The 14866-nt window shown below is 38.7% G+C and overlaps 1 protein-coding gene across 1 annotated transcript in view; it reads left to right on the forward strand.

Moving 5' to 3' along the window:
- The first annotated feature begins 2879 nt into the window (after nt 1-2879).
- LOC127653051 (leucine-rich repeat-containing protein 4B-like) overlaps nt 2880-14866 on the forward strand; it is a 70004-nt gene continuing 58017 nt past the window's right edge. The window contains exon 1 of the mRNA XM_052139556.1: nt 2880-2967. The gene's annotated coding sequence lies outside the window, so the exon portion shown is untranslated. The remainder of the gene's footprint in view (nt 2968-14866) is intronic.

Genomic DNA, 14866 nt, shown 5'->3' on the forward strand with positions numbered 1-14866 from the left:
CTGTCAATGACAGGGTGTTTGTGAGGTAGCGTCTCTCTCTCTTTCATAAAGTGTCATTTTTGTTGTGTTTTGATGTGGCATGCATGAAATACGGTCTTGGAGGCCGTTCAGACCGGAAGCTAGACGCAACGCATATATATATATATATATATATATATATATATATATATATATATATATATATATATATGACTTATTTTTTGTGTAAAGTTTAGCCCAGTTCTTCTTCACTTTAGACGCCCGTCTATGGCATGTTTACATAAGAAAGCACCTGAAAAATACCGCAGTTTGGTGTGAACTGCCCTTTATTGACATTCACCTGCGCCATATTGTTCACCAGGGAGATTTGTCTCAAGATGATGCTTCACTCCTTGCAATATGTTTATTCACACTTTTAGTCTCTCTTATCGCATATGTCTTGCTCAAACCTTTGGTGAAAGATTGTATTTTGCCATCTTGTATCTTTTATTTAATCCAATTGTGGAGTTAATTGATTGCAACATCCAGAGGTGGACAAAGTACACAACTCCATTACTTGAGTGAAAGTACAGATTCTACTGGTCAAATATTACTCCATTACAAGTGAAAGATGTAAAGACAGATTTTTACTTAAGTAAAAGTACTTAAGTATCAAAAGTAAATTTCCTTTTTTATGTCAATGCATTGTTTTATTATTGTTGCATTGTTGTATGTAATACTTACAATACCTTATGCCTTTGCAGCAACCTACTGAATACACTGACTAGCTTGTAGTATCTGTGTAATAAAGAGCTTTTAGAATGTTACAAAACCAATAGAAATAAAACAACTGAATTGACAAAACACACTATTTAACCCTCCTACCCACCCTTACAAAACCAGCACAGTGGTGTTCTCGCGCAGTGTGTCCACATCTACGGTATGTGTATACATTCATCCACATTTGAATCAAGTGGACAGTGAAATTGCTGTAAATACAGACATGAACACACTCTTTGGCTATAAGTCCAGGACTAGAAAAGACTGTTTGTGAAGCTGTTTCATACATGATAACTGCTCTCTCTGGCTCAGCAGAGGCACCAACGCAGATTTGAATGTTCCGGTATGATTTTTGTCAAAGACAATCGTTATCATTAGGAAAGAGATCGTGTGGGTGTTTGAATCGAGATCATGATCTTTTTATGATTTTCTTGTGCAGCTCTACACATAACTATAGTAATTATACAAGGTAAAAACAACAACAAAAACATATATAAAAGTAAAAAAATATTAACTTATTTAAATCTTAAGCTCATTTACATTTGAATTCATGCTTTTGCATGCTAACTACCGTCATTGTCGAAGCTCACCTATGCATTAGCAGTGTATCCACAAAGCTATGGCAACTTGGCGGGCAAATCCATAAAAAATAATTTGACCGACCATACTTCATACTGAAACTTTAGCTCTAAAGCACCGATAATTTCAAGCTTTTACAAGAAATTAAAAGTTTACATACAGTCCCTTAATATGCTTCGACAGGTTGGACGGCAAGTTTTTGAAGGTTGTGATATGGTTCGTTTTAGGCAAACATTTAAAGCTAAACAAATCTTTAACATTTTCAGAAAACTGGAACATATTTTATAAGTATGGCTTATACTGCACTGCGCCGAGGAGCCGCCATCTTCCATTTTGCCAACTGCTCAGTTTTCAAAAAATACTGGGAAATCATTGAACTTGGATTATTGATAGGCTGTCTGTCACCTGCAAAAAAAAAATCAAATTTTCAAAGCTGCTACATAGTGACACCTTTCTACTCGAGGAGATTGATAGAAATGTAGTGGATTTGTCTTTCAAATGTAATGAAGTCACAAGTTTCCAGAAAAAAATAATACTCAAGTACAGATACTCAAGTAAATGTATTTAGTTACCGTCCACCTCTGGCGATATCTATTGTTTTTTGGACTTCAATTAAGTTTACAATCCGCTTTTAATTTGACACATTTAAGGGGCACCCAAAAATTCTCTCATCATTTGCACACACATACCTCTCCAGATGCATGACTTTCTTATGCAGAACACACACACACACACACACACAGACACACAAAGATTTTTAGAAGAATATCTCAGCATCTTTTGGTCCTTACATTGCAAGTGATTAGTGAACAGAACTTTGAAGTTCCAAACATCACATAAATACAGCATATAAATAATCCACAAGACTACAGTGGTTTAATCCATGTCTTCAGAAGCAATATGGTAGGTATGGGTGAGATACAGATCAATATTTAAGTCAGTTTTTACCATAAATCTCCACTTTCACGTTCTTTTGTTTTTGGTGATTTGCATTCTTCGTGCAGATCGCCACCTACTGGGCGGGAAGGAGAATTAATGGAAAAAAACGGACTTAAATATTGTTTCACACCCACACCTATGTTGGTTCTGATGACGTGGATTAAACCATGGGAGTCTCGTGAATTAGTTTTATGCTGTGATTTGTTTATTTTTTTTTAGCTTTTGGAGTTCTGGTCACAATTAATTTGCATTGTATGGACATACAGAGCTAAACTATTCTTCTAGAAATCTCTGTGTTCCGCAGAGGCAAGAAATTCATGCACATCTGGGATGACATGAGGGTGAGTAAATAATGAGAACATTTTCATTTTTGGGTGAACTATTCCTTTAAACTGTGGCCTTTTCGGCTTTTGCTGTTTAATTGTTATTTTAGTTACGAATTTTTAAGGACAGTATGTGTTTTCTCCAAGCTTAAGGATGTGTTGTTCGTCGTAAGACGCAACTAGAGAGAGAGAGAGAGAGAGAGAGAGAGAGAGAGAGAGAGAGAGAGAGAGAGAGAGAGAGAGAGAGAGAGAGAGAGAGAGAGAGAGAGAGAGAGAGAGAGAGAGAGAGCTAGGGAAACTGAGAAAGACAGGGAAGAGGAGACATCGACTCCGCGCCAGAGCTTCTGAGGAATATATTTAAATTAAAAACAAATAAAGAAGACAAAAGGTAAGGGTACATATATATATATATATACACACATACAACTAATATATAACACATAGGCCTATATATAACACTAATTGGGAAATGTTTTTGTATGTTTCTTGTCATGCTGGTGGTCCAGGAAAATTGTGCATAAATGGCTCTCGCTGAACAAATGCGTTCAATACGGCTGAATTCCTCTTTTTAACTATTTGCCAGTTTGATCAACGACTACATGAACACAAATCTGATTTTATAATGTAGCCTATATTACAACATTAGAACGAATGCGGCAGAATGTGTTTGCCTCTGTGTATGTGTGAAGTTGAGCGCGCGCGCGCGCGTGTGTCCTGTTTTACGCGCGGTGGCGCACATCGAGGTAAACTAATGAATTTGTGCTGGCGAGACACCTTATCATCAACATGTAGTGACCTAGAGCCATACATTATGGATGTATTACTTTTGGATACAGGATTGTTTGTTTTTACAAGATGAGAAAGGAGTGGTTGTTCGTTTTAAGACGATTACAGGGCTTGCATTTAATAAAACAACCATTATTTAAGTCTATGCTAGTTATTGCTGTATGCCGGAATATATTATTTTTGTCTATAACACGAAAGAGTCGGCACATAAATACCCATTCGTATATGTGAAGAGGGAAGGATGCTCAAATGCCCATTTTCTTAGTTTATTTGTCACGCTTGTTCTTGGTTTACAAATGTAATTACCATATTTAAATGTGCAACGCACACCATGGGTTAAATCTGTTGCCTTCAAAGTGCGACTCTGACTTTGGATTTTCTTGAAGTGATTGAGTGTTTTCACTTTGAAAGGCGCTTTCCCCAAATTTATGGCTTGAAATACAAAGACACTATGTGGCCTGGTATAAATCACTAAAGCGCGCGCCTTACCGCTCGCGAACAAGCAACAAACCGATTAAGTCCAATAAATGAAGATTTGCTGCTGCTAACTGTGACACAACAATACAAAGGTTTTAAAAATGCTGCGAGCTCTGATTGTGTGTGTGTGTGTGTGTGTGTGTGTGTGTGTGTGTGTGTGTGTGTGTGTGTGTGTGACATGAGTGGTAATGACTTGGGCATCTGTTGCTGTAGGAAGAGGATGCATACGGGGCACTGGGGCATTTCTTCACACGTTGCTTGCTAATGATAATGCTCTACAATAGGCTTGTACTACTGTGTGATAAATTAAACTATGAATGTTGGCTGTTTTTCTGTGTAGCTATACTGTAGATCTATGTATTTCGAAATCATAAAGGGTGATTTGTTGGTTAAGTTTATTGCCAAAATCGTGTGTGACAGATATGAGAGTCAATGTGGGTACTGAGCAATACCTTCTTAGAAAGGAGAATGACTGAGGCTTTTTTACAGAGACCTCAGGCGGCATATTGAGAGAGGCAAAATGTGCTTTCATTATCATATATGTTCCCTTGGCAACATAAGCCATGACACATCACAAATACATTTAGTTGAACACAGCTTTGAGAGAGACATTTCACATTGCAAGCCAGGTGTTGCTGGGCCAAAATGGCTGCAATCAGAATATTGATGACGGATGTTTGTTGGTAAGCAAGTCACCTTGTTAAGAAATAGAGCATTTAAATAGCAGTTTTCAGTTCCTGTATCTGCATAGAGCTGGTTAGTTCCAGTGTAGCAATACTATACACCGTTGATAATAACAGGAGCCATAGGCCCTGAAGAATTATTCTCAGGAGTGCCATGGTAGAATTAACGCAAATGAATAACTTTATGATGCTCTTTGAATTTCTTGGTGTGAGACATTTGCCTGCTGCTGATTTTCCAATGGGTTGTCTTAAAAATACAGGTGTTAACCCTCCTATTGTATTCAGGTAATTTTTTTCACTATAGGCTTGAGAAGCACCGGGTCACAATTGACCCGTGAATGGAAAAAGTTGTATGCAGATTCTCAACAGAATAGAGGAGGGTTGCTTTAATGAATAATCATTCTAATGCCTTCATTCATGCCTTATTCCTCTCCTTGACTTGGACAACCATGTGACATTATCACTGATATATACATTTTCCTGGATGGGCTTCAAGCTTCTCCTGCTATAAAAACCTTTTTATGTGTGTGTGTGTGTGTGCGTGCGCGCAAGTTAACCTTTGATGCTTGATCTCACTTTTGCGTTTCATGTATCCTTTTTTAATGTATGAAGGGGCTTTTAACTTCAGTGGGTCAAAAGGTGACAGACATCAGCCGTCTGAGAGGAAGGCTTATACAGACATGCTTTGAGGGAGCAGTTCACAGAGAACACATAGGCAATGCTCCCTCAACCCTTCTGCTCCAATCAGGCCCTTCAGGGCTGCAACTCAGCAAGTTGCTGCTCAATGCCTGCGGCAAAACTAGATCTAAATAATTAGATAATGATTAAAAGGTGGTTCAGAGACAAACATGGATGAAACATCAAGGGAAAACAAGATGCAGCTGCAGAAGAGAACCAGCTGCCTTACTGGGATTGGATTATGTGCATGCAGAGAGTAAGGTGTTGCATAGTGTTGCATGTTAAAGAGTGAAACTGCTTGACAAATGCAATTTTCTTTCCTGTGATTGTACCGAATATATCAAAGCACTTGTTATATTTATTAAAAAGCCAATAGGCTTTAGGCACAGCTTCAGCCACGACCAGCCATGTTTTGCTTCTTTCTAGTCAGAGGCAGGTGTTATTGTGGTGAGGGGCAGTTTCATTCTATAGGACAAAAACTTGTAGTGAAAGATGAGTCATCAATATTTTTTGGTCCATTTTCCCAGAGAATGAGTGTAGATGTGAAGACCTACTAAAAGTTAATTTGGTCAACTTTAAAAATAGTTTTAGGAGTTTACACAGGCTTTTTGCCAAGCTTAAATCTTGCCATCTTTAACTTGTCTTACTACTTGATCATCTATTCAACTCAAGATGTTGCTACTGAATGTTCAGTACCTGAAATCAACCCCATTCTGTTACTGATAAGCGTTATCTCCCAACAGACATCTTTGCATCAATTCAAATGTGTTAAGCTTTTCATGTGGCGCTACTGACAGCGAGTTGTGTGACCAGCCTAGAGACACTGGTTCCGGTCTAATGGCGTTCTCATCATCAATGATGAGTGCGTATCAGAGGTTGCATTTTCAATTTGAGCCTAATCTGTTCCTTCTCAAAATTCTGTGTAAAGAAGCATAAAAGCCAGACTAAATCATGCCTGCTCTGACCTACCTCAGCCCCAAGTATGAAAGACAGTTCTGAGCTATTAGTCTCTTGTTTCATCCGATATGCCATTTTAAAAATGTTAGCGATTTTATTGTGAAACACCACACTTCTAAACACAATGTATACTAATGTGTACTTTAGCCAATTTTTTCCTTCAAAATAATATATTTACTGTGCATTATTACATTGAGAATCAGTGGGTTCATCCAAAGGCTGAAAAATGTTGCTTATAGAGGCTTTAGGGTGAAAATAATATGCATTTTAAACTGTTCTGAAACCAGTAAAGACAGACAACACTGTCATTCACTCAATAGGGAGCAAAGGAGAATCCTACAGCTCTCTATGCCACTATATGCATTCAGTCCAAACTTCCAATCAAAAGTTCTGTTTCAGGCTGCTGATGATGATTGGACCATGGGACAATGACTCAACAGTACATAGATTCAATATTTATAATGTATAATTTTATTTTAACATGGTTAGATTGTATAACTAACACTCTTGCAAATACGATAATCAATTTGATAAAAATAACTTTTATTTATATAAACTTTTATTGCTTGGTATTATTTAAAATTTCAGTCTGATCTATTGGATGACTTGACCATTGGAATCCCAGTGTTTGAGGTGCTTTTAAATTTAAAAGAAAAAGTAATTTACTGTAGTGTTAAATATATTTTTATAATATATGATGTGTGTATATATATATATAATATATATATTTTTTTATAATTTCAAATAAAATGTTTGATATGATTATGGTGAACTGAAATGGGTTTTGGCGCACTTCGTACCAAGTCGCTAATTTTCACTTCAGCTCTCTACAGTCATGCCTGTAAACAGATCTGCTTACTGCGCTTAGCAGCAAGATAATGTATCCACTTTGTTTCACTTAATTTATTATTATTATTTTATGTAGGATGAGGTAGATGTTTCTGTAGACCCGCAGCTGTGTGGCAGGTGACCTTTAAGACTTCTCGGAGTGACAAATGAAAAGAAATGCAGTCAGACACAAAAATGTGTGTTTGAAGAAGCACAATTGATCATATTTTGGAAAAGAGATGAAAGAGAAGCCGTCAATTCATGTCTATGACTTGCTGTGTGTGTTTAGAGGTTTGTTGTAGCTCACATATGACGAGTTCTCACTTTCCCCTTCTGTCACTCACTCGACGTTGTGCCCCAGTGAGCCTACTTGCACTGGTGCTGTGCAAGGTCAGGGAGGACGGGGAACAAGTCACCTTAGTGGCCCCTTACTGGCCCACTTGGACTTGAATCTCGGATCTCACGCTCCTCGCGACAGCACCTCCCTGGCGAATTCCCCAGAGGAAGGACCTTCTTTCCCAGGGACGGGGCACCCTCTGACATCCACGCCCAGACCTCTGGAACCTCCACGTCTGGCCCTTGGACCTACCACTGCCGGTTTTAGACACGATCATCCAAGCCAGAGCTTCCTCTACCAGGCAGCTTTATGCCCTAAACTGGCGTTGTTCGCAAATTGGTGTCCTTCCCGGTCTGAATACCCGCATAGATGCGCAGTTCGGTCAGTGCTTTTATTTCTGCAAGAAAGGTTGAAGGGAAGGTTGTCCCCCTCCAGCATGAAGGTGTATGTAGCCACTATTTTGGCCCACCATGACGCAGTGGACGGTAAGTCCTTGGGTAAGCACAACCTGATTATCAGGTTCCTTAGAGGCACCCGGAGACTGAATCCTCCCTGGCCAAGCCTGTTCCCCTCCTGGGATCTCTCAGTGGTCCTCTCGGGCCTTCAGGGAACCCCCTTTGAGTTGCTTGACTCAGTAGAGCTCAAGGCCCTCTCCTTGAAGACTGCCCTCTAACTAGCACTAACTTCCATCAAGAGGGTTGGGGACCTACAAGCGTTCTCTCTCAGCGACATTTGCCTGGAGTTTGGTCCTGCAGATACTCATGTCATCCTAAGACCGCAACCAGGCTACGTGCCCAAAGTTCCTACGACCCCTTCAGGTACCAGGTTGTGAACTTGCAAGTGCTGCCCCGGGAGGAGGCAGACCCAGCCTTTTTGTTGCTGTGTCCGGTACGTGGTTTGCGTATCTATTTGGACCGCACGCAGAGCTTTAGGTGTTCTGAGCAGCTCTTTTTCTGCTTAGGCAGATGGTGGAAAGGGAACACTGTCTCCAAACAGAGGTTAGCTCAGTGGGTCGTCAACGCCATCTCCCTGGCCTACCAGACCCAGGCCTTGCCCTTGCGTGTTCGAACACACTCAACGAGAAGTGTGGCATCCTCGTGGGCACTGTTCAACGGCACCTCCCTAGCAGACATCTGCAGAGCAGCGGGCTTGGCAACACCCAATACCTTTGCGAGAATCTATAATCTCATGGTCGAGTCTCGTCCCGTGTTTTATCATGTCCGAGCCGGTAGAACTCGGTAACGCGGAACAACTGACCAGGTGTACCGCTTGCACTCAGCCCCTTTCTCCTCTATTGAGGCGAACATGTGTGCTCTTATCACAAGAGATCCCACTAACTCGGCTCCCTAGATCACTCCTCCCTAGCCATCAGGCCTGCGAATTCAGCAGAGGAATTTGCGACCAGACCCACTACGAGCTTCAAGTATTCTGTACTGGGGTAGGGCTCCACAGGCCTAATTCCCTTTTCAGGCAACTCCCTGTGATGTATTTTCCACGGTACTGTCCCCCTGTTGGTGGACCCGCGTCTCCCTTGGGCAGTCTCTCTGCCCCGGTCGGTGTGTTTGTAGAGCTTGAGAATTAAGAATGCCTTCTCTGATGCGTTTTATAGCATTACTATGACGAGAAACATAGAGAGAGAAAAGGTCACGGTGGCCAGTTTGCTCCCTTGATAGTCATGTCACTTGTTTCCCCCTCAGGGGTGCTGGGAACCTAAGACCTGTATATGGCACTTTTTTGGGGTGTTGGGGAGGGTTACATGCGGCCGATACAGTTGCTTCTACCACGCAGTAGCTTGCTTGCACCTGTGTCAGCAGCTCACGTAACACGGTTTATTGCATGCCGTTTTTAATTGAGACCCCTTGTGTCACTACAATCGACACAACGTCAGGTTTGTTACAGAAGGGGAACGTCATGGTTACTGTTGTAATCTTTGTTCTCTGATGGAGGGAACGAGACGTTGTGTCCCCCTTGCTATGACTGTAGACCTACCACTGTAAACGGCCGAACCTTACTTTCGGCTCCTCAGTGCAAAAACCTGACTGACAGACGCACGTCTGCTTCCCTTTATACCTGTATGTCCGGAGGCGGGACATGAAAATTCTGTCTGCCAATTTCTCATTGGTCTTTTCCAAATCCAGAGGTATGCGAGGCTCTCAAGAAAGACCCCTTGTGTCACTACAATCGACACAACGTCTCGATCCCTCTATCGGGGAACAGAGGTTACAACGGTAACCATGACGATTTCTTCCCTGTTTGTAATCTGGGAACAATTTGCAGGATCAGGGTTGTCTATGAGAACGCTGAATGTGATCTCAAACCATCTCAGGATGCAAGGACATTGGGACGACAGGTCAATTGTCATATGTGTCATAATTATGTAGCTACAACAAGATGGTTCTACTCTGTGCTATTCTACTCTTTAGCCTCCATTTGAATGTAACATTCCCCAACTCTTTAGGACAGCTGTAAATAGAACATTTAATTCACTTACGTTTTTCACCAGACCTCTTAATTAACATAGACTACTAATCAAAATAAATATTTTGCGACTCTGCTGCATCTCCAAGAAGCACAGAACGTAAGCCAAAGGAGAGTTGTCAGATTTGAAAGATTGGATCTTTGGGGAAATATAATGCTGGGATTCCCGATAACGTTGCATCTTCAGCCTTTATGATCATCTAACTGAGGTTGTTCATTATTTTAGGATGGAGTAACACCTGTTTCCCAAACCAGCACATAGATCGCTAGTTATAAAGTAGAACTTAAGTGCTTCGTTACAAGTGCTGTCCAGTCCAAAATTGCTGATCACTTTGGCAGATATGTCCAGGTGTTTGTCTTCTCAAAATGAAAATAATGTGGAAATACTAACAAACATGACGGACATCAGTACTGAACTACTCATAGACCTTTCTAAACAGAATGAAGGGAACCTCTCATTGCACACTCGCTCTATTTTGTTTATTTAGCCCTATTTATTTAATTTTTAAAGAAATCTGTTTAATAAGATAATCTTTCTATTGCTATTATAGTTATGATGATCAAATAATGCCAATAAAATGTTATACTGTATTATGTGTTATGTCAATTTAGATTAATCTGTAGACCTAATTTAGACCTATCACATTGAATTTGGAGACTGCCAGTTGATTTCAATGCAATTTTTTTCACACTTTTTTAATCCTCTAAAACAATGTATACAAATATATTAATATAATTTATTCAATGTCCCTTTGTCTCTGATAAACTGTGAACGATGTGAGAAAGAAACATTTATGTTGCACTTAATGGACTTAAGAGTGGTTCAAATCTCATGCAATCTCTTGATTTACTAAACAGTACTGATGTTTTTTTAGGTATTTATTGTATTTTTATTTATTCTTTATTTTCTCAGTGTTCATTTCTAGAATTTGTTGACAAAGTATAATAATAATGTCAAATATTCGTTGATAAAGTCTTTTTATTGGCAGTGGAGTATGGGCAAAACATTATCTAATTTTGGTCAAAGGAATAACTTTAATAAAATTTGATATATCATAATTGTAAAATTTTTCAAAATAATCGCAATGTGACTTTCGTCCAAATTGTACAGCCCTGTTAATAAAGCAGAATCAGCCTATAACATTTGGATGTCCAGGGAGTAAACCTTTTGCATTTAATTTAAGATTTATTTATTTTACTCCACCCTTATTTACCTATTTCATCAAGAAAAATGTATGAATATGTACAGTAATTAATTAATAAAACTAGAGCACTGTTGTTTACTCATAGACAATGACAATGATTAGCAAAAAGACACATACACACTTACAATATGCATTTTAATCGAATTAATTACATGGTATTATTAATCAAATTAATTGCAATTAAGTGCATATTAATATTTGCTAAGAAAGCCTCTCAAATAATAATTCAATATATAATGATTAAATAATTATAAATAGTTATATTTTAAAAAATAATTCTGAAAATATTCAGGCACACAATTTCTCTTAATTTTTTGCAAACATGATGTTTAGAGCAGCTATTTATTGAGTTATGTAGTGTTATTTTAGTGCAGTACCTGTAATTGAACTTCTTATGTGCATGCTGCTCATATTTGTGTCCCTGTTGTGTCCCTAATGTTCTTGCATTCGCTTTTTAAAATTGTAACATCATATGCTTATTTCCATTTGAATCCGCACGTAACCGGCAAAAAGCCGGCTGTCACAGCTGCCGTCATCCCGTACCTAAAGGATAGTTCAAAATGCATATTTGTGCTAAATTGTAAAGGAAAAAAGAATAAGAAAATCTGAAATTAATAAAGACAGTGGGGATAGAGATGTGGATGATGGTTTTTTTTTTATTTTTAATTACCTTTTGCCTTCTGTTCCTAAAACCTTGCCCTCCTCTTGCATTCTTTCTATATTTCATTGGCTGTGGCACATTGGCCATCTTTCACTTGTCGGGACAGTCCGCACACCTGAAGACAAGATATCTAGATATCAAGCAGTTTTGAAAATGTTCACAGCGTCTGGGACTAGTCTCAGCCTGTTGCAGGAGTATACAATACACGACTGTTCGTCGTGAGATCGAGACTTCTCGTCGCAGACCAGTCACCGACTCAAAACATCAAAGGAGATGATCTTGAGTCATGTAGTGTACACTAGGCTTAACCCACACCCTTAACCTAACCCTAATAGAAAACCGATTGCATTATTACTTTTAAAACATATTATATATTTGATTTATGTATGGATCGTTTTTCCAAATGAAACATCCCACAATGTGCCCAATGGGAGTTTTTGTCTGATTTAGCTCACTTTTGGGTACAAATTTGTCCTCAAACTACTGCTAAGTACACACACACACACACACCTACACCGCATGGGCTTCTTCTCATCATTTCTCAGCCTTGTGTGCCAGGTGACACATCATTCCCAGTTAGTTTTCTGGGAAAACCTCTGCACAAAAAAGTCTGCTTTTAAAATTATGATAAAAAAAAAGAGTAACTAAGGGGGCGTGGGAGGCTTTTGTAACTTGTTAGATGATGTTAGCCATCCGCTAGTCTTTGGTGCTCTTGTGTCATGGGATCTGGAGCTAAATTCTAAAAGTCTGATGAAATGGAGAGAAATATTGCTGTTGAATACAGCTGATTGGCAGCAACATTCAAACTCTGCTACTACTATCTCAATCTTAAGTAGGAATTTTTAGAGTGAGTGTTGGAGAGTTACATGCTTTTATAGACTGAAAGAGCCATGCAGACATAAAATGATGGACTGACAAAGCCAAAAAATCTGTCTGTATGGAATAGTTTTATCTTCCTTAATCTGTAAGCCAGTACATTGCAGGACGATCCCCCTTGAGATAACAGCACATTATCTAATTTTAATGCACATAACATATAAACACCTTGTTTTAACTGAGGGAGTAAGATGACCCTTTTTGTTGTTTATTCTCAACTGATTTTGAACGACTTGCTGACTTGATGGTGCATGGAGTTTTTGTACAAAATGCCTCAGTTGCATTCAGGGCACGCCACTCTTGGCTGGATCATGAGAAGGCCATCTTGCAGCCTTTATAGACCTAAGTCAAAATAGACACCATGTGCAATTGAAAATGAGGCTATGAAGGACATACATACTTATTAAAACCTATGTTTTCAGGGGTTTTTGTCCCCTGGAATTATTTTGGTATAGCATATTTTTAATGTTTCGTCAGCTGAATGTTCAACACCAAGGTATTAAACAGTACAACCAATTGACCATTTGCTAAACCACACTCCAAAAAAATTGACTGACTAATCTAGAGGTCGACCGATAGTGGATTTTGCATACCGATAACTAAGGTGGTTGAAAAGGCAGATAAACTATTCATCGTCTGATAGTTTTTAAAATCAATTAATGGAATGTTACAACATTTAAAAATTAGTCCAAAATGAATAAAATCTTTCTTTTCTAGGACTTTTAATACTAAACAGGCCTGAAACACACTTATTTTGAAATGACAGAGACTTGGCACCATTACAATTCAATATAGTTCATATTTACAAAATTAAGCTTTTTATAGCCTATATATTATTGTTATTCACAATATATTAAGTTAGAGACACGAAGTATATGTTTATATATAGTCACATTTTTCTTTTCATGCCCTAATGTCAGTTGAAAAAATTTTATTATCAGAGGAAAATGGATAATTAAAAAAACTATCGACAACTATCAGCATAGATATTTTTTGATATCTAATAGTTCCAAAAAGCAACTATTGGCACAGATTAATCGGTAAAACCGATATAATGGTTTACATCTAGACTAATCACAGTCTGGCAACGATTGCTACACCAGGGCACCTCAGACAAGCTCTCATGATTTCTCAATGGACATTATTCAGATGCGCCATCTTAAATTTTGGACGGGAATGAAAATGAGGCTGTGTGGGATAGATTTACAGTCTCTTTAATGGTGACAATAAAAATCTAGTCGCCATTGGCGACAGTCAGGTTGTGTGCGTTCAGTCAGATATCATATTGTGAGTTATTGAATTAATCTTTAGAGTACGCACCAGTCTATCTCAAGCTGCTTTTCACCTGTTCTATTGTGATGAGCTCGCTGCACCGCACACAACAACAAACCCAACGCGAGAGAGTCATGAACAAATTACTCTTTTGGACCTGGTCATTTTCATGAATCACCCGAAAAGAACTGAGAGTGTAAACTCAGGAGCTTAGGTTAGCTGTTTGAATTAGTCACTTTCTCAGCGAATTATCTGTAACTAGATGCGCAGACCAAAATAGGAGATCCATGTGTATTTCGTGCTTCTTTATTATTAAAACAATTAAGTCCTGCACCACTATATATATATATATATATAGGATAGTTGAGGGACTCATACACAACTATTACACAACATGAAAACGTTTGTTGATGCTCAAGAAGGCAACACAATAATATATGCATACTATGCTTTACGTAAATATCTGATTATGTAGATTCTGAAAGGCAGTACTAAATCAAAAAGAAATTGTATCTCTTATATTTGTTTAAATTATGAAAGGGGTTTGAAAACTGACGAGACAAAAGGGGAATGCAAACTTATGGTTCTTCTTAACTATATATACTGTTTATTAAACCTCTGATTAATGGGTTATCAGCTGTCTTCCTTCTGCTTTCTATCTTGTTTAGTCTGGAGTCCTGTGATATGATACCTTGTAATTCTAACCTTCAGCCTTGTTTTCATTCTAAAAATCAAATATGTCACTACTGTGAATAAGGTCTATGCCAAAATGGTGAGCGTGGGGAACTTGCAATTCAGATATGAAATACCTGTAGCTGCTGAATTGACCATTACCTAACTTAGAAAAGCTGTGGACACACTCATTGTTTTAAACCTTATATATCTGATCCGAGGCGTCACCATCGATATGGAGATTGCCTCGTATAAATCATCACATCACCTTGTGTGCTCAGGCACAAGGTAGAAGAGACACGGTGAGTGGTCTGCATACTCTGGCATGGTTTCAAAACCAATAATTGAGCTGATTGAGCCATGCAAGCACTGACCAA

The sequence above is a fragment of the Xyrauchen texanus genome, chromosome 12, assembly GCF_025860055.1.
Source record: "Xyrauchen texanus isolate HMW12.3.18 chromosome 12, RBS_HiC_50CHRs, whole genome shotgun sequence".
NCBI lineage: Eukaryota > Metazoa > Chordata > Actinopteri > Cypriniformes > Catostomidae > Xyrauchen > Xyrauchen texanus.